The following is a 21,317-nucleotide window of genomic DNA, read 5'->3' on the forward strand; positions in this document are numbered from 1 at the left end:
TTTTTTGTGAGGGTGGTGAGGTAATGGCACAGAAAGGTTGTCCATGCTCATCCCTGGAGGTGTTCAAGGCCAGGTTGGGTGGAACCTTGGACAATCTGACCCAGCGCCTGATATAGCGGTTGGCAACCCTGCCCACAGCAGGGACACTGGAACTAGATGATCTTTGAGGTCCCTTCCATCCCAAGCCATTCTGATTCTTTGATTCTATGATTCTATGTTTCTGTGTTTCTATGTTTCTATGATTCTGTGATTTCTGGACTGTATGATTCCATGTTGCTTTTGTCTGAACGGTGGCACCTTATTCCCACAGGCAGCTCCAGCAGGGTAAAGCTGACTGCCTAATTCATGCCATACGAGGGAACAACATTTTTCCATGATGAGCTCTTACTCATAAGATTTTATGCATACAGGCTCCCAGCCAGAACAGCACCAATTCTCATTGCACTTAGGGGAAATTTGCAGGAGACTGCAAAGTTGTAGCATTCTCCTACCTGCCTATAGGCTGGAGCACATTAAGGGGAGGAAACACACATATTGACCTATAAGGATTTTGTTTAATTCTGATTTATTAAAGGTCACTCAGCATGAAACGATTAAAAAATAGCTCATGTCTGATAAGTGTATTTGTATTTTTGGAGAGACTTTACCCCAGCTGAATAGACATAATGTCTTTGGATTTCAGGAATGCATTTAGCATTGTACCACACATCGGTGCAATCTCAGAAAGTCAGAAAGCATTAGACGGATGGTGAGGGAGGAGCTGTCAAAGGAAACAGTTCAGCAGTGGGTCGACCAAGAATCCACAAATACAAGCAAAAGTGTGAGATATTCACACACTTTAAACTGTGCAAACATCAAAACCCACCTATTGCTCAAGACTTGGAAAAGAAGTTTTGCTGACTTGGACTCAGCAGATATCTCTTGCACAGATATTTCTGTGAAAGGATAAAAGTGTGAGGCACTGCCCAGCTCCCCAGGAAAGTCATTTGTGTCACCAAAACATGTTGGAGTGCTGGGGGGCTACAGAGCCTACTAGCTTCACCACCAGGCTCTCCTGGCAATGCTGAGGAGCTTTGAAAGTCAGTGGAGTGGTTTCTCTCTCCCACGCCTCAGAGGGGAAGTATTAGATTGACAGGCACTGCCTGGTCAAAGCTCTGCTCCTGGGATAGCATAACCACACACTGTCCTTATTTGGGCTGGATTGCAGGGTTACGAGCCAGTCCACACATTTTTTTCCCTTTTAACAAGTCCATTTTGGTGAGACACTTTTTTCCCTGTAAGGAAAAACCCCCCAAATATTTTTAGAGTTGATTAAATTATTTGTGATAAACAGAATGCCCAATGAAAGCTGGGCTTTTTCTGAATGTGAGTCATTCACAGTCTCATTTCAGTGGATGTGTTTGTTATTCATAAATCCTAAAATAATAGTTTATGCAAAGAAACTTCAGTCTCTGGGTTGTTCCGGTTGTTCTTGTTTATTCGTGTCTGCTTTTCCTGCTGCAAGATTGTCTGTCTAAGCTAAGAGCCACATCTTCCCTAGAAAGAGCAATAAGGGACTTTCAACAGTTGAGTAACAGTTAAAACAATCTGAAGGTATAGTTCAAATTGAACTTTTATTTGTGTGAAAGGTGTGTTAGCTTTTGGCTTCAGATATTTCTGTGGATATGGATGCAGTCACTGAAAATGTTGCAAACACACAGCAGTACCATTCAACAAATCGCATCAGGAAAAAACTCTGTACATCTAAACATTAAAATATTTGGTTGTACACTCTGCAATGGACCTGGAAATGCAAGGGAGCTGAAGTCCTTCACAGTACATGAGCTCTAAGTATCCTTCTCTGGGCTGAAGTTTTCTAGATCACCAGAGCATGGCCTTTGCTTCTATCTGGACAGCTTAGAGCAGTTTGGCATTGCTGATGGCACTGGTTAATAAACTATCTGTTCTTTCATCAGCAAGAGCTGAGTGACCTGATCAGATCATTACTTTCCCCCTGCTCTTAGCACACGCCAATCAGACTACTCTGAATGTAGAGGAGGTGGGAATACTTTCTTTCTGTTGTTGCCTGAGGTGTTTACACCCCTGTGGTAAAAGCAATGACCATCAGGAGGCTGGGCTGTGTTCACTATCCTCCAGAGACTGAGATGGATCAGTCCTGCAGCACCAGCTCTTCCTTGTGTCATGGTAGGTCTTCAACCACAACCATGTTGTAACCATAGGGCTGTCACTACAAACTGGTGGGTATCATAAGCAATTAGGGTAGGATTCAGGTTCTGAACATCTAGGGCTGATAGACACTAGACATATCTGCTGGACTATGGCAAGACTTGAAAGCTAAGATGACACTCATCAATAGGGGAAAAGGATAACAGGTTGACTAATGCAGAATGTTCTTTTTCAGACTGACATTTTTCCTAACATATCTTTCCTTGTACCACTGTTAAGCATCTTTTTGTTAGAAGCAATGGAGTAAAGCAGACTTGTAGTGTTTTTACTTACGTTTGGATTTGATCATGTATCAGATACAAATGTCATGTACCACATCAGATAGTGTTTCATCCTTCCAAAAATATATGGTCTGACTTCTCTAAATCAAGGAGATAGATAATATTTACCATTTTATATCTCACTTTAACAAGTACCAGTAACAGTCAGGTCTTCTGTACTCCCTAAGCTATATCATCTGTGTATGTCACAAATGGGCAGATGCCAGAACAAAGATAGATGTACAAGTCAAATTACCTGACATCCCCACAGCCTCTGACATGCTTATCTTATGACATATTTGCAGGTTTGAAATTCTGCTGAACCCACTGCTACACAACATAAATCTGCAGCACTGCAAGAAATATCATTATTACAGCACAAGGATCTTGCTTAATACATCTAGAAATTTGTGTTTGACTGCTCTAAGGAAAGGTTTTGGATGTTTTCCAGGTGACCTGTGTACATGCATATAAATGTACATGTCTCTTTAAAGAGTACTTTATACTGTGAAACTGACCAGAGAATCTGTGAAAACGTTAAATTTATTAAGAGAGGGTTGACTGCTCACTTTAGCTATGTGAAACTTTTATGGATGATTCCTCAAATCTGGATGCTGGTTGGATTCCACATCTTATATGTAGCTATGTACGGTTATAATAATGCTGCCACAGGGTTTGCTGTAGGAGATATCAGGGGGGTTGCTTATGATTGCACACATATGTGTCAAATCTCCATTAATATGGAAGGCCACATTCAGGTCCAAATTCTGAACCAGGTCTGGTTTAAAGCTATGTTGGCTGTAAAACTGTAATTTCATGGGTTCAAGGCAAAATGCAGCAGGATGGGAGATTTCTAGACCTTGTGTCATATGCACTTCATGCTTATGCCTTTTCAGTAAATTCAAATGCACTGAAGTGCATAAAATCTCTTCAGTTTTGAAGGGTTTTTTTTGTAGCAGTCTGACGTCAGTAATCCCAAAGCATACCCCTCTGAAAACAGTGTACATAAATCTTTTCGATACAACCAATGCGCAACACTTTGGAACAAAGCAATGCACCAGCCTTGGTTACCATCAAGAGAATGTCCTATACACCTGCACATTCAGGTGAGTTTAGTTAAAAGACAGACCAGAAATACCTCTGCTAAGGTAGTATTTGTCAAAGATTTGGATGCATAGACTCATGTAGGAATTTTGATAACTACAAAGGTTAAGAATTATTTTAAATGCATTTTGCAAAATGAATATTTTGTAATTTGCATACTATAAATGAACATCTGAGCGATTGAATAAACTCTGATAGTGCTTGAATCAGATCTGTATATTTATAACTGATACTTCTGAATGCAAACTGAGATGCAATAATAAAAGCACATTTCTTGGTCATGAAGAACTTTATTTCAGGATTAAATGAGTTCTCTTTGTATTATAACTGAAACATTCTGTGCATTTCTTATTTCTCACTATCTACTTGTCTTCATAAAACTGCAACATGTTTTCAGTAATTTCTTGAAGAAGCATTTGAAAGTGATTAAGTCACAGAGTAGAATTTTGAAACATTTTAGTAATTCAAGGTAATGAAATGATGCATTGATTTCTTATGGAAGTTTAGTTTTAAGTTTTGGAATAATGGACAGTGATTACTTGATTAGCTGGAGCAGAATAGAAAGTGTGGGAAAATGATTTTCAAATTGCTTGAACATAAAATACAAAAGTAAACAAAATAAAAAATCTGAATTTAGATTTTCTTTCATTTTTTTTTTCAAGAGAAAAATACACAAGATCTTTTTGCTGCCAGTAAAAAAAGAGGGTCCATGATTCTTGTTCTAGTTATGGCAGATCCTTCTGATGAAGTGTACTGTTCAATATAGTAATGACAAGTAGCAAGACTGCTTCTGCCCCATGTTAATGGAAAAAACATCCAAATTTGAGATTCGTATTATTTTGTTGCCTTTCAGCATAACTTGTACTAAAGAAAAGGTCCACTGATTGTTCCTAATGAATCTCAAACAGCTCCTCCTTGTCCCAATTTGAAGTATATTTTGCACACTTGATCTGAGCACTGGACACAGATTTATGATGAACTCAATACTCTGCCGGAAAGAATCTTAGTGAATTGGGATCACGTATGTAAAACTTAGGTAGCATCTTCACCAGGCTTTTCAAATAAATTGAGAAGATAAGCAAAGTTAAAAGGAAAAAAGATTTGAACTAATATTTTTTTAATGAAATCACAAAATATATGTTATCTCTGGAGCTTTTTGACTTTATAAGTAATATGTGTTCTGTGTGTTTTTCATGATAAGGTCAAACAACAGCTGAAACACAACTGGAAAACAACTAGCTTGATAGGTCTCATGCAGCAAAGGACCTTAGGCCATAGTAGAGTGTAGGCTCCTTGAGAGTTATGGCACTCAGTTGTGACAATCCAGTGCTGTACTGACATATGAACAGTGATCAGCATCACTGGACTACCTTTATCAAGTTTACTGCCAGACTAAGTACACTTTCTGCTCCTCTCAGCTTTGTCCAAGGACTCTGTGGAACTGATAGTGGTGCAATGCGTTGAGACAGACATGAATCAACCAGAACCTGTGCATCTGGAGATTGAAGGAGGTCTGGAAAACAGGACAGGGAAAGAAGACTGAAGGAGAAGGAGTTAATCTGAAGGAGGAAAACTTGAGACTAGAATATGACAAGTATCAAAGATTAAATAAGGCTGCTGTAAGCCAGGAGGGAATAATTCATTCTTTTTGTCCATAATGGTCAGGACAAGAAGCAATGGGCTTAAACTACCACAAGGTTTTGGTTAGAGAAGGGAATATGTTTCTGTCAGTAAGGCAATGAAGTCCTGTACTGGATTACTTGGGGAGGCTGCAGAATATATCTTACTGTGGGAATTTTAAGGCTATGCCAAACCAACATCCATCAGAATAACAAAGGTATGTATTTCTTCATGAGTTGTAGCTTTGGGCTCAGCTACATCCCCTCTGAAAGTCCTTTTGAGGCTTATAGTCTACCTTGGAGGGTAGAGACACCAGTGTGCCTACATGTTTACGTGGGCCTTCCATCTACCTCCTGTGGGAGCTGCAACACAGGGCAGAGAGCACTTCATTATGTGCTGCATAGGCCATGTTGATCAGGACAGCCTTGGTATCTCTAGTCATTCTCCCAGACCTATTCCTTAGTAGTGCTGTGCCGAAGGAAAGTAAGTACAGTATTCTTTCAGGAGTAGAGAGCCTTAGGGCTGAACGCCAAAAAGACAAGACCAAAGAGTTGCTCTGTGCAGCGCATGGAGAAGTGCCCTCCTTCCCAGTAGTATGGCCCCAGCATGTAAGAAGGTGCACATCTGCCAACACCCCAGCTGTTGTGAGAGGCTGCAGGATGAAATTTTGCCTTCTTCCTGCTGAGGAGGGAGTTTGACTGTGGGCTCCCACTTACTGGAAGATCTAAATGTCCAACCATCAGATAAGTTTTACCCACAGTGACCGTGATGGATTTGGATATGGATTCTAAAAAGGGTTATTAAACATACAGCACCACATGAAACCTCTGAAAGTGCCTTTCTCTTGTATCACACTCTTTTAGTAAATAAACTTGTATCACTTCCCATATAGACAAAAATAAAATTTAAAAGATGTTTCCCACATTCCCTTTCTATCCTTGAATTGAGTACATCACAGGCTAAGGGTCTGCTTTTTGTGCCTGTTGTTTTTTTTCCTGCCCTGGCAGCCTGCACCGCCTAACCTTGGGGATTTGTAGCCAAGCAGCTTAGATGTCTAAATTATGCGTAGATCAGTGTACTGGGTCTTTCATGTGAAGTATATGTTTTAGGCAACAGTAGCATTCTAACACAGGGATTCAGGAATCCTGGGTTTGCTCATGTCTGCTGCTTTGCTTGTTGCCTTTATGTGATTGTGTGGGATTTTCTTTGGCAGGGAGCACTGTGTTAGAGATGATGTATTACCAATGATGCAACTTCTTTAATCGTTTGAAAAAAATCCCTGAAATTCTTTCCCTTATCTAGTATAATGTACAGTATATTTTGGAGAGGAGCTCCTGGATGAGGATCTGGGAGCATTTGCAGCTGGGTGACAGCACATTTTGGAGGGCAAGCAATCTCAGCACGAGCACAACTCCCCTGACTGCACAAAGCCACCTAAAAGGAGACCCGAAATTTTGGCCTCAGGTCAAGATGTCACTTAAATGCATACCTCAGTGCAACAAAATCCTTGGATTCTGTCCCAAATCTGGATGGAATAATCATGTAATGCTAAAAATGTGGCCATTAATATCCAGAAAGTTTATCTGGGAAGAATGTCCAGTCCTTCTTCCATACGTCTACATATTTCACTGTGACACATTTCCTGGATCTGATCTTTTTCTCACTTCACAAGTTAGTAACTCTTAAAACTTTATACTTTTCTCCCAGCGTTTTTCACAAAGCAGCAAATTCCTACAGCTACTTTTTTAACTTGTTTTCCATTCTGACAGCATGATTTATGCCAGTATTTCTGAGTGAAAGATATTGTTGGAAGTAAGTCATAGCCTCTACTGCAAACAAGTAGCATGAGCACAGAAGGAAAATAACCAGTGAAGTTAAACACAATTGGTGGTGATGTTCATAATGCTTCTGCAAAGACAAGACATGACTGTCATCAGGATAGCTGTGTATCTGAAGTTAAAGAATGTTCATTAAAAGAACTCTGTTAAAACTTGGCAATGCTTACTGCAAATAGTGGATATAATACAGCAGCAAAGGTTATATAGAATCATCTTTTTCAAGTTCAGAAAGAGTTAAGATGACAAAATCTTTATATCTTTTTAATATTGGACACTGTTCTCTATGATAAAAACATTAAATCAGATACTAAATCAAGTCAGATAGAAATTTTTTAATTTATATTGTTGACTCCTTGAAAGTTAGATATTTAAGAGAATGCAAGGGTAGAATAATACGAAAAAAACCCCAACAAACTCTTGAAGCCTGAATATGAACACATGCAAGATTTCTGCTGACTTGAGGTCGGTTGGTCAAAGTCAGCCTTAATATAAAGAAGCACAGTGGGAAAAAGAGCATGTGTTTGTGAGTACATAATCTCATTTCCAACATTTTTTCATTTGAGAAATATAAAACTGAAAAGAATGACAGCTTCTTGACAACAGATTCATCAGATCACATTTACAGTGCTATCAATGAAAAAGGGGAGTAAGAATTTTAATACATAACAGAAAGGACAAGGCAGGTACTGAAATCTGTTTAGTGTACCCATCAGGAATAAGTATACTAGTTGGCTTAGATTAAATGCACAGATCTAGAAAAATGAGCCCTGACAGTTTTAACCATGAACACAAAAGGCCCTTTCATCATAACAGAAAATATTTAATACTTAATACTTAAATGTGATAAAGCAGTCTAACATCTTGATTTGTAAGTTTTGCCATAAAGCTGCAGCTCACCCCTGGATGTACAAAGAGTGTGAACATGCTGGCATGTGTGGGAACAAGAAGAGGCAAAGTCTTGGTGCTACAGGAGAGAAATACAGGAGGTAAACCCAGCAAAGGAGTCTGAGGATCAGCCCCAGAATTTCATTTTACACTTAAAGCACAAACCTTCCACCAGTGCACTTTGCACAAGAACCACCTTGGTTCTGTACTGGGTTATTGGATGTGGGTTAATGAAAGACCAAACGTCCAAAAATGGCTGAGAACAAAGGCTACATTTCTGCAGATCCATTCTCCTCCAGTTCAGTTTCATTATCTGACCCAAAGGCTTCAGTATCTCTGTTAGATCCTTCTGTCTTCATATTCATGTCTGTCTTCCCTCTTCCTTGAAGGGCAGAGTCACACCCAGGACTGATGTGGGGTCTCGGTTGCTCAGAGATACTGAAGAGTGATCTGGAGAACCCGAGTCTGGGAAGCAGCAGGACTCACAGTTAAAAGAAAACTGTGTCTGTGATGGCTTTGGAGTTGCTCAGAGAAGCTGTAGAAAGGTGAGACTCCAAACAAACTGGATCAAAATCCCAGAATTTAGTGCTTCCTCCTCTAGTCAAGCTGTACATACAAGATGTAGCTTACTGCACATGTAGAGCAGCCTCCATAGCCCTCTGCAGGGTTGGTATCTCATGCAAATGCCATGTCTGGGACATCAGTCATAGACTGAAACACTTCTGTGCACCTACCAGCACATCTGGATTGGATAAGGCTCTGTGAGTTGTGACAACTCTACAAAATGTTCCTATGATTAGAAAAAGTAAAAAATTAGTAACAGTTTAATTCACATAAAAATATGGAGGATGGCATTGCTGACTTAACCCAAAGTATTTCCACAGTAAAATGACAAAACATTTTGCAATATTTAATTGTTCCTATTGTTCTGTCTTCTGAATTCTTTTTTTTTTTCCTTCTTTTTCTTAAATAAAGAAACCAATTCAAGCTCCTGTAATGTTTTACTGTGATTGATAATCAATACAACATGACATTTTCAATGAGGAGAAAGCATTTCCCATCTGGTGGAAGGAGAGAAAATACACTGTTTGACTAAAATGTATCTTGTAGTCACTCTTGCAGACATGTATGCAGTAAAACAGGAGAAAACACTTCCTAATGGAAATAAGAGCAGGATTCTGGATAGAAGTGATTTCCAGTGCACACACCTCCAGCAAGCATGTTCTTGATTTGTAAAATATAGACCACATTTATTAATATTGCCAAATGCAATAAATTGTGAGGGACTTCATGTCGATTTGTTAAATGTAACATATTTTAAATAGCATTTAAAGATATTTCTATTTATGAAAGGCTGAATCAAATGGAGATCTAGTTCTCCTTTCGGCTGTGGCAGTCACAGTGAGAGTCAGAGGCATGCATACAAATCAAGAGCAAAGAAACCACTGATGGGTTGCTTTCCTGCCTGAAGATGTGAATCTGTTCATGCTTATAAGAGTCAAATTAAAGTAACGGCACATTGAAGTCTGACCACAAGCATAGCTGCACCATGAGGATATTTTATTTTACATGGGTAGATAGTGACAGGACAAGGGGAAATGGTTTTAAACTAAAGGAGGGGAGATTATGATAAGATGTCAGGTGTGGGTTTTTCACTGAGAGAGTGGTAAGGTGCTGGAACACACTGCTCAGAGAGGCTGTGGATGACCCGTCCCTGGAGGTGTTCAAGGCCAGATTGGATGGGGTGCTGGACAACCTACATCAAGTTCTAACCTGCAGCAGGGGGTTGGAACATGATATTCCTTGAGATCCTTTACAACCCAAGCCATTCAGTGACTCTATGATTTTCATGTTACATTTCAGAAATGATCCTGTGAGACGTGAGAGGGCTTACTGGAATTGAAGCTAGAAATTCATCAGGCTGAGACAGACTGGGCAGCAACAGAGCAGGTAAAAAGAATGAACAGGTTTGGGTTCTAGGTGAAAAGAATTGAAAGTTTTTTTGTGTGTTTTTTTTTGTTTGTTTTTTTGTGGTGGTGTTGGTGATTTTCATTTGGGTTTGGATTTGGGTTTGTGTGGTAGTTTTTGTTTGTTTGTTTGTTTGTTTGTTTTTTCCACTGTTTTGGTTTGGTTGGTTTTTTTGGAGAGCTGTGAGGACACAGTCAGGAGAACTGGAGACCTACTCTGCAGCTGTCAATTTACTGAACTCCCATCTGCACACTCCAACAAATGCAGGTTAAGTGTTTTGGGATAAATCTGCCTGGTTCTTATACTGAATGAGGAGGAAATTTTTTCAATATCTGAATGAATGTTTGAATACCTCATTCCCAACAATGGGAGTCTTTGCAGTTGATGACAGATAAGAGACCAGCTTTACTTCTGTATTACGTGGTGTTGGAGACCACATCTCAACGACATTTCCAAATGGTGTTGGCCATGGCAGGTTTCTGCCAAGGGAGTGATTAGAAATGACCCTTCAGCTCGGTGATAAACCACGAAGTTGCAGTCACATCCTGGAAGGGTGGAACCATGCTCATCATTCTTACTTGAACACAGCTGCAGCTTGCATCCATAATTCAAATTAAATGCTATTTGAGAGGGTGTTTGGAAACCCGATTAATGTTCCAGTTCTAATACATATTGTTTCCAGATTGGTAAAGACTTTTGTTTTCAAGTTTTAACAGTTTAGGGTAATTTGGAGAAAAATATCGAAGTGTAGAATTACATCTCTTAAAATGTCTGAATAGCACAAGTAACAGCAATCATATATTGGGTAAGCCTAGCTTTACAAGTTTCATTTTTTAATGCTCTATTCACAGTTCAGTCACTGCTCATGGTTTCCTGAAGGGCCTGAGAGTGCACCTGTGCAGAATGCCAATGAACTGGAACACAGGGGTCTGGCTCATGAGCCACTGATCAAGACTTGGGCTATCATGTCCAGTGTTCATATACACCTCTTTCCCCATGGGAAGCAAGAAGATGAAAGACTGGATGTTTCCTGCACAGGTCATCTATTCTTGAATGCAGAGTTTTACAGTATCTGTACCAAAGGACTATCACAGCTTGGGCCTCTGGACAGAATAAATGAGTGTGAATGCAGATAGTGGGAATGAATTCATTTAAAGAAAGTAAACTGTGTGAAAGGTACAGAAAATCTGGTAGTAGTTGTCACGTCTATGTCAGTAATGTAAGGGCATTGATGAGGAGCTGAAAGAAGGCCCTCTCCCATCTGTGGGGATTGCATGGCGTGAGTGATGGACTGAGCCTCATTGCCCCACACACTGCAGGTGCCGTTAAGAAAAGTAGTAAGGGGGCTCTTCTCACTTTCTGTGCAGAGCTGTAGGTAGAGGTTTCCAGATGATTCAGAAAGAGATCCTGGTGACGGTCTCCCAACACTCAAATCCACCGTGTGTCAGTTGAGAATAACATCTCCTGACAAGGCAGAAACCAGTAAACAGACATGTGAGGAAGAAGAGCTATTATGTATTTCAAAACAAACAATAAACAGAGGTCTTTACAGCAGCCAGAAGGAAAAAATGAATAATAGCAGATTCCCTTTTTTATTGTGCTCTGTGTCTGTTTATTCAGACAAAATGGAAAAAGACAGAAATATTAAAGTAAGCCAGTTTGGATGAAAATATATCTGCAAATCTGCTTCCTCCAACTAAATTGAAGATGAATTATAATTGCAGAATGTGTATTTTTGTGGTTCATTCCTCATCCCCCTTGAAAATAATTTAGAAAGCAAACGTGTTGTAATTTCTAAAGAGCAGGACACTAGTAAGAGATGTTTATAAAAATTTACTGTGTTGTTTTTTTCCACAGCAACCCTAGGGTGCAACAGTCAATGATATTGTATAAATATTTGTTTGCCTGATTAACATCTTTGTCTGATTTGCAGCCCTGTCTGATAGAGGAGGAGAGGGAGTCTCGGCAGGCTCTCCAGCACAGTTTGCCCAAGGAACAAAGTTCTGGCAGGCACTCCTCAGTAACAGATTTTCACCACTGGTCAGTGTTCACTGACTGAAGCCTTAAGAAGATACTGTTTTTGGAGTGAACTTGTGCAAGAAAGCATGGAGGGGATTGGGCAGGGCTAAGGAGCCATAGTGTACGGACAGAGACCTTCATGGCACTACATTCCTTATGTTGAGTGTGCAGCTTCCTATTTGTGCAAAGAGAAACCCTGCTGCACCACAGCTTATGAAGGACCAAATAAAATGACTAAAACATGTTCACATGAAGTGCCTTTGTGATGAGAAAGAACTGGAAAGGATCTTGCAGGGTTACTAAGCTGAGTCTCCTCAAGGTCTTGGCAACTACTTGTTATAATTTCTTAGCTTATCAAGTTAAGTTTTAACAGGACACATTTATGATCCTCTACTAGAAGAGCTTTCTAGAGCTTCTTTTTCCCATTCATAGACCCACTAGCTATGGCTCACAAGTGCTCTTTAGGATTTGTCTAGCTCTGTTGAGGAGTTATCTGAAAGATAATTACTTTAACATACTTTCTTATTTGACCAGATTATATTACTTCCTGTTCATTGTTCAAGAATCCCCAGTGATTTTGTCTTCTCTGCTTTTGTAAAGACAACAGAATTGAGTATTTCAGGCTGGAAATCTTTCCTCTTTTTAGTAATCCCTTTCCACTGCAGAAGGGATGGTTCTGTTTGTTGTACTGGCTAGCAGACATGCAGCTGTAATTTTGCTGCAAGTAAAGCCACATAAAAACCTCCTACCTGTACAAAGCAACCTTCTCCATGAACTTGCTGACAGGGGAGGTGCTTTGACTCATGAGCAGAAACTGTAATGACTGCCTAAAACGGCTGTGATGCAAGTGGTAAGGAGGGTCAGGAAGGTCAGGAGTGCAGGGGGATGCCCAGGGTCTTTTTAGTGTACTCCTTGGGAAGGGTATTTCCTGAGAGGTTGTACCCCTTTTATCATCTCCCATTCCTATAAATCAGAAAACAAATACTGCTTGAAAAGTACTATCTCTCTAGACTGAGCTTAAACTCTTACACAGAATTCATTAGTTAGCCTTGCTAAAATGACCTGTTAGTAAATATTTCAAGGACTAGATCATAGTGGAAAGAAAACCAAAGGAATATTTGAGTTCATAGAAATGCCTAATTTTCCATCACTTTAATGAGTATCTTCTTTATCTCACAACTTGCGTTATTTATCAAGTAATTCATGACATTATTTACTGGAAAGTAATGGCCCTATTTACCAGAAAACTAGTTTAATCTGCTACTCATTGTTTTCATCCATTATATAAAATTGACCTTTCATCTGTAGCATTGTGTCTTTCATGAAGCCTTGCCAGAGGAACAAGAAATCTGTCTGATCAGACAGCTGTGAGGCGTCTGACACTCATACAGGGTGGTGGTATCATCACCATCACATTCGGTGATAAATGAGTCCATTTCACAAAACCACAGAGCTAGTGCTGCTTGCAGGAAGCCAAAAGCACACAAACGAATGAGTGAGGCTCATGTCCTGGCTTAAAGTTCATTTAGGAAACAGTTTGCTATATATCTGAAAAGGATGATTGGGAAACATTCAAAGACAGAATAATAAACTCACAGAAATCTGAAGCTGTCTTGGAGGGCCTGAATATGGCTGCAGATTAGGCATTGCTCTGGAGAACCTGGGCATTTTGAGTGAGTCAGTCTCCTTGGATGAACCCAAGTCAATGGACCAAATTCTGCACCGCCCTTCTCTGAGGCAAGGGGAAGTAGAGCAAGCTGGAAAATCTGCCAAATCAGCAATGTGGTAATTTATATAATAATCTGATTAAGCAAGGCCACTGACACAGTTGCTTACAATCTGACATGCTTTCAGAAGGCAGGTTTTACCTTCTTTCTCTAATACAATTAAATCCATATCTATTTGTGAAATGGAATTTCTGCATGACATGACACTAGTCTGAGCCTCTGTCAATAAACTGCCCAGAAACAAAACCTGAGCAAGAGAACAAATGGCTATACTGCAGAAAGGTTTATCAGCCCTGCAGAATTTCTGCAAATGGAGGAGAGTACTGTCCTAGTCTCTGGGAAACCAAAAGCCTGGGTTTAGTAGCAGCTGCAAAAAACCTGCATATTCAAAAAGTAAGAAAACATTATAGTAATAGTCAATAGAGAAGTTTAATATTTTGAAAGATATGACCGTATAAAAAACAGGATTTTGCGTGTCATCTCTCCTATAGGCAGTTGCCATATCTATTCCACTATAACAGGCAAGGCAAATACCTGAGTCATTCACAGCCCATTTTATGTCAGAGGAAAGATCTCAAAAATAGATTAATTGTGCAGTTGAGTGCTAATTTAATATCAAGTAGGGACTATTTTGACTGCTTCAACTGGATTTGTTCCAAATAGCTTAGATGTCTCTCCCTGCTCATCTGGTTTGGGCCAATCCTATCTGTGGAGCAGAGATCCCTGAGCTGTGCCCATGTTGCACCAGATCCACACTGCCCTTTGTAGCAAAGTGACGCATCCTGGACTGGCCTTTGCAGCACCTTTTTGGCTTCCGATACTACATCTTCAGTTGATTATCAATCAGAAATTCATAAATAACCAGGCATCTATATAAGAGCTGCAGAGTGAAGTTTTAACAATTCACTCTACCACCACAGTGGAAAGAGTATGTGGTTTGTCCTAGGCTTTGCATGTAGATGTTTGAAAGTCCACTGTACAACTGTTGGAAGAATATTTGGTGCTGTTTGCAAGCACCCAAACCCTTGGGTGTCAGCCATGGTCTGACTGTGACTACAGCTGGGTTTTATCTTCGTGGGATCTCTAGGCCTGCTCCAGAGGTGCTGAGGATGGCATCCACAATGGGACAGTGAGTGAGACTACTCAGCACAAACCTCATTGGTCTGCAGATTCAGTCTGAATGAACAGATCCTGACAGAAGAATAAATCATCCTGGGGCATGCACAGAAAGACACCAAATAGATATGCTCAAAGGCACCAGAAAGAAAGCACCATGCAGCCTGAGAGAGAGCTCCAACCAATTCACTTTACCCATTTCATTTTCTTTATGACTCTTCTACCTACCATAACTTGAGTTACTCTCTGGTCAGCAAAGACCTAGGAAGCTATGCTGTGCCTCTCTATGGCTCTTTCATGCCATTTGGAGTCCGGACGTGGCCAACATTTCTGCCTACTTTGTGTAGCTGATGGTGAGGGGTCAGCACAGTTCAAGTGCACACTGAATACTCACTCTCAGCAGCAGAACTATTACAAAAGGCCTTTTCTTGGAGGTAGAGTAAGGCAGTTATCATCCGCAAAACCACATTCATCTGGAAGGTGATGGAGAGGTTATGCAGCTGCATGGTCACTACTCACTCACATCACATAGTGCAGCAAGCAGCTACTAAGGGCTATAGCCTTATTGAGCCTTAACCTGTTACAGACAATTTTTTTTATAATTTGAAACAGAATCGCTCCTGTACGTGGTTTGTACATTTCAATGGACTGTTATGAAGACACCTGCTGTCTCAACTACAAAGGCCTTCCAATACTTCTTTCTGGATAAATAATAGTGATGAAATATTTAGACTGGTACCAAGTCATGTTTTTCAGAAATTGAGTGCATTTTTGTTTCAAGTCAAAGTGAATATCTTATTAGACTGTAAGTGCACACCTCAGATTTTAATTTTCATCGGGAAATGAAAAATCATGATTTTTACAACTGACTAGAGAGATATAGTATGATTATTGCTGTTCAGGGAGCTTTTCTTTAGTGTTGATTTCCTTACTGAAATCACTGTAGCTATTTGCTTTGGGGCATTTTCAGACTTTAATTGAACCTGAGACTTCAGTTGGAGAGTTGTGTGGTTTAAAGCACTTGAGACATTATAATAGGTATTTGCACACAATATATGGTGCGATGGATGAAAGTTTTGGATGACTTCAAATTTTTTTGTCTGGTTGACCGTGTGAACTTCATGCACAACTATTGGTTATTTGTATTTTGCATTCTGTATACTTTAAGAAGCCTTAATTAAAATACTTGCATCACCTATTCCAGTTTGTAGTTTTGTGTGCAAATGTAATCCAGTTAAATAATTCCCAAGGAAAGAATAAGTCAAGATGGCATATACATGCTACATGGAATAGGTTTTAAAATACCTTAAGCCCCTAAAAAAACATTTGTTTCATTAAATAATCATCCTTCCTGGTTTTGGACTCTTTCATTGGATTTTTAATTCCTTAGTGCCCCTCTATATAGAGACTTCATATTGGCTACAGATATATTAAACAATTTTGCTTTGCCGTGACATAGTTTTCACAAATCACTGGGAAATATTTCCTATCATATGGATGACTGAGTAAATTTGAAGAGATTTTCTGCTGTTTCAAATCTTCCTGGGAAGATGTTTGATCGGTATGAAAAACCTGCATGGCCTCTACAAGCTATCTCTGGAGACTGAGGTAATCAGGGGCAGTTCAGGCCATCTGGATTAGATTCCTGCTCCAACTCATCCTCTGAATCATATGATCGGAACAACCCAAGACCCATGAAATAGAAGACAAATGTAGAAAGGTAAAAGGTAGGCGTATCTGCTCTCTCTCAGCAAAACATTTTGTGCAATCCAAATTTATTTTCTCTTAGGGTGGTAAATTGTCAACCAAAGAGGCAAACAACAAAAACCAATAAAGCTCAATAAAGATCACAAATTAACCAATCCTAAGGATCAAAGAAAAAAAGATTTCTGGAGACATCTAAGGAGAAATCCAAATCCTCAACACTTTCTGAATTCTGATGAAGGTTTGAATACAGCCAGTGGGACAACGTTTGGGTCTAAAGGTGGTGAAACCCAGAGAAGGTAGTGTGGATCATATTTCTGAAATACAAAGCTGGGAACCTTGGACAGAAGTTGTGGTTTTTGCCACAGCTGGCAGTGCTGGCAAGCAAGTATATTCAAAGCAAAAGCTGCATCTGAGTGAAAGCAGTGACTACTAGGAAAAGCCAGGACAGATCCAACTACATATGTGCCTGAGCCTTTGGAGATGCCTTCTCTGGAGTTTTCAGTCCAACCAGATGCTCGCTTGAGTACTGCTACTTGAAAGCAATTCACATGAATTCAGCCTGAGAAGCACGCATTATCCCTGGTGCTAGGCAGAATAACACGTTCCTTACAGTCCTCAAGGATATGGATCCAAGTGGAAATTGGCTCGATATCCCCTCAGATCACATAATGAATTATATTTTGAAACTGCTCTTAAAAACAAGCAACACTACTCTGAGGGTGGGAGTACTTACAGTCTCATACTTTAATATATTAATTACATTCATTTGTCATCACTTGAACCTAAATACCCTTGGATTTCATTAAAGCTGCCAGAATCCCATTCCCCTCCCACAGCTGAATGTGCAGAAGTAATTTGCTTAAAGGAAAATGAAGTGAGAGACTCCTGGAGTCCCACAAGCCCCCTGCACAGTAAAGGTGGAGAGGAGGAGAGACTGCAGTAGGACTTTGATACATGAGATCGCTGCAAAGCTGTGGAAATAGCAGCAGCAGTGCCTTCAGGAGAGCAGTAACAGGATCAGTGCCATGAGACCACTGGTGATAAATTCTTGCCAGGCACCATGCATGGGACAGCAGGGTCTTGTAATGCTAAAACGATTGCACAGAGCTCATACAAGAGATTCATCATCAGCTTTTATTCAAATAAATTACCAGCAAACGCACTATGTCTGTTCTTCCTCTGAGCCCAGCATTTGGAGGGTGGTGCACCTTGCTCTCCACCACTCCAGGAATGTTCTCAGGACAGTTTCATTCTCTCATCTCCATGCCTGCAGCCCAGCAAACCTGCAGTCCACTGTGAGTAAGTCCAATAGCGTAATACCAACCAAACTTTTTGAGCAATATTTATGGCTTTAACATCAGCACACAGATGGAACAGGAAGGCAAAACACTCCTCTTCTGTGGATTTTCTGTAGGACTTCAGCAAAGCTTTGCAGAAGGGACAACTGTTAGGACCTGTGCACACTGATGTCTCTTCTGGCCACCCCATCCTGCATTTACTACATGCTGAACATGCTGTACGCATGGATCTCAGGCTTACAGAGAAGCACCTACCCAACACTTTTGTCCCTATCTCTCTTCATTTAGTCAAGTATCCAGCGAAAAGCATCCCATAAATAAATCTGCTCACCATCATGTTGCTCAGCTCATATTTTACTTATGCCATATTCATATTGCATATGTATCATCTTAATTGTTTCATAATGTTGTAAAAATTGGCCAGTATAATCAGAAGTGCTGGATTGCATTAAGCATAGTCTTTTCTGAAATGTACTGAAATATTAGTTCCATATGATAAAATCCATAAAATACAATCTAGATGCCAATGAGATTAGGAAAACGGGCTCTTTTCCACTTACTTAAATACTGGAAAGATACACAAGTTATTAGCTTCATATCAAACGAATAATCCCTTGAGACTCTGGTGAAGGATTTAGGAAGTGGGTAAAAACGAGTAAGTAGTATATAGAGAGACACAGCCTCACCTCCCACCCGCACATGCTGCTGATTAAACACACAGACTCTCTAAAGAGCACTAGAACTGTTCTTAGGTCAGGGCACAGAAAGACCCCATGACATGCACTAGGTGCTTAACATTGGGACCATTCATCACAGCCCATTCGAAGTCTGCTCTGGCACTCCCAGACCTGGGTGCTCCCAGTTTTAGGAATTGCTCAGCTACACCATTCTGCCTTATATCTTAAACATTCACTGAGAAGAGTGGTGGGAGGTAATGTGTAGGGGAAAGGTGGTGAGAAAAAATACCTTATTCCTGAAGCTTCTGGTCTTGATGACACAAAATGTACCTGATGAGAACAGGGCTGTGAGTGCAGGCAATGTGTGACACTCATATTGCCCCCAGTCATCCCACGCAGGGGAAGAGGTTGACTGCTCCCACAGACACAGACCAAGCAGCAGCTCTGACTTGAAAGCCTTTATCAGAGTGTGGGTTGTAGTGGCAAAGTGCCCTGATCGCTTGTACATTCCTGCACGTTCCAGAATGGCATAGCAAACCCTACCAGCCAGAGTTCCTCATTTCCCTCCATCCTGGGCAACCACTCATCTACACAGGAAGATGGCAAGATTAATAATTGGAGACTTCTTTTTTAATGAGTTATGAGTACTTAGTATTTCAGCTCTGGAACCTGAGGAACTTTCTGCAGATCCCCTCTGAAAGTTGCCAAAATCAGTATTTCTCTAAAAGTTGTCTAAGCTGGCTTGGTCAGCAGAATTTTACTATTGGTTTTGTTGAAAAAAAAAAAAGAAAGAGATATTAATAGGTACGGGTTTATAAAAACAAAATAGTACAAGCAGCTTCCTTCAAGGGAAACAGAGGGACTTTGAGAAAAGTCAGCTGGTGAACAAAAGTTTTAAAAGGGAAGGCAGAGGAAGAGTTCGGCTATTTGGAACAGAGGTTTGTTGAGAAATGTACATTTCAGGAAACATTGCTTTTTTTAAAGAAGGTTTTTCACTTCATTCAAAATAGATGATGCAGAAGAGAAATCGATTCCAGCTCCATCTCTCCAAGCTCTCTTGGCTGTCCTGCAGCGTCAGCAGTGAAAAGCTATTTTTGTCCTCAGTCTGCAGAAATGACTCAGTGCATTCAAGGAATAGCTCTGATGTGGAAGCCTGGGCTGGTTTTACATGGTTGCCTCCTAGACCAGAACTGATCATTATTTGAATAATTGAATAAATTGTATTGAATAAATGGGATGGTAAGTTCATCTTGAGAGAAAAATAAGAGGAACTAAATGCCATGCTTTCCATGCTGAACCATTAATAACAAATTGTGCAGTGCAAATGTTGCATCATCAAGGCATTCTCAGGTTTAGGACTAATATTAATATTGACCCTTACAGTGATTTTTGAAAAAAAGTATATACGCAATTCACATAGATTACAAGTCCCTCATATTTAGATGAGAAATATAATTAGTGTTGCTGGCCCAGATGGGTTCTCAGAATAGAATAAGAGCTGCATATAGATAATTCCTTGAAAACACTACTGGAAATTCAAATACTTATCTCATCTTTATGTCTGGCAACTTACACTACATTACTGATTGTTGGTACCAGTGAAGCATAGTATAGCTTTTACTTCCAAAGGAAATTAAGCCAAGAAAAAGAGTGCCATTTAGTTTAGAGGAAAGATGTTCATACATTTTTATACTTTAAATGACTCCATTTGAGAGCTTGGAAAATTAAAAGGGCATTTAGCCAAAAATAGCTCAATGTAATTCTACTGAATGCAGGCTAAATAAGGATCAGTGTTATCTAACTTCTCAGAGGTACATTAACCAGAGACACTGTATAAGGTTCCAAAACTATCATATGCCTAAAAGGGATTAGGGGATAACTAAAGTGAAGAAAACCAATTTATTCATAATGTGAAACAACAGATCATAGAAACTTGTGCAAGATAGTTCCAAGAGAGAGAGCAGGAGCAAAACAAGAGCGGAGTCCATTTGTTTCAACAGGGATGGGATAGCTTTTTGTTGAATCACTGGACAAAACACCCTAGTTCAAGCTGAAACTATTTCCAGGTGCATAATGTACATAGGGAAAGGAAATTTTGATAATCTGCTTTCAGTAAAGGGGAAGAAAAGGGTTCCCACACAACTAATAACCCACCAAGAGGGGGAGCCAAACATCATATGTTCATGCACCTGGTCTGCCATAAATTGACTTTTTATTAGTGATTCCTTTTCTGGACAAAAGACAGCAAGTTTTGTTGCATGGAATTTTGCTTGAAAAATAGGAGTTGCCTTCATGATTTCATTTCTATTGATTTAAAATTGAATTTCTACCTGGAGAAAATGACTTGTATTATATTGATAAGGACAGCCTATCACTGATCTAATATTTTCTTCAAGAAAGCCATTTTTGCCCTAAAAGGAGAATAATTTCACTTGCTTGGGCTTTTAGACTGAACCATCCCCACATGAGAAAATAGGTTGGTTTAACTCATAAAGAAATAATTAGGGGCCATTTGCCATTTCCAGCAAAATACGGAAGGAAGGGAAGTGTGATAAGCATCACGTTTCCTAATGGACTTTTCTTTGTGAAAGGTCAGGTATCAAACAAGTAAAGGATACTCTGCTGGCAAAAATCTTTATTTTACAGATGAAAAAGTGTGAAAATAAAGATTCAGAAACATGTCACACATAAAGAAGATGGCCCTCAATTACTGATGATGATTTATGTGGAAACGGTTAGAAGTCATGGGGATTATTGTTTCAACCCTATCCATAGTATTCTTCCCTATCTTTCTAGTGGTGTGTGTGAAGTGCTCACAAAATATCCAGCATGGCAGCACTGCCGGCTCAAAAAAACAGAAGTATTTAAATGT

The 21,317-nt window shown here is 39.8% G+C and overlaps 1 long non-coding RNA gene across 1 annotated transcript; it reads right to left on the reverse strand.

Annotated features, from left to right (window-relative positions):
- Positions 1-2,059: 2,059 nt before the first annotated feature.
- LOC104910407 lies at positions 2,060-18,911 on the reverse strand. The gene is made up of 3 exons (XR_793050.3): positions 18,735-18,911; positions 11,258-11,365; positions 2,060-8,723 (listed from the first exon to the last, which is right to left on the reverse strand). It is a non-coding gene; the product is annotated as an uncharacterized LOC104910407 (long non-coding RNA).
- Between the last annotated feature and the right edge of the window lie 2,406 nt (positions 18,912-21,317).

The sequence above is a fragment of the Meleagris gallopavo genome, chromosome 3, assembly GCF_000146605.3.
Source record: "Meleagris gallopavo isolate NT-WF06-2002-E0010 breed Aviagen turkey brand Nicholas breeding stock chromosome 3, Turkey_5.1, whole genome shotgun sequence".
Taxonomy (NCBI): Eukaryota; Metazoa; Chordata; class Aves; order Galliformes; family Phasianidae; genus Meleagris; species Meleagris gallopavo.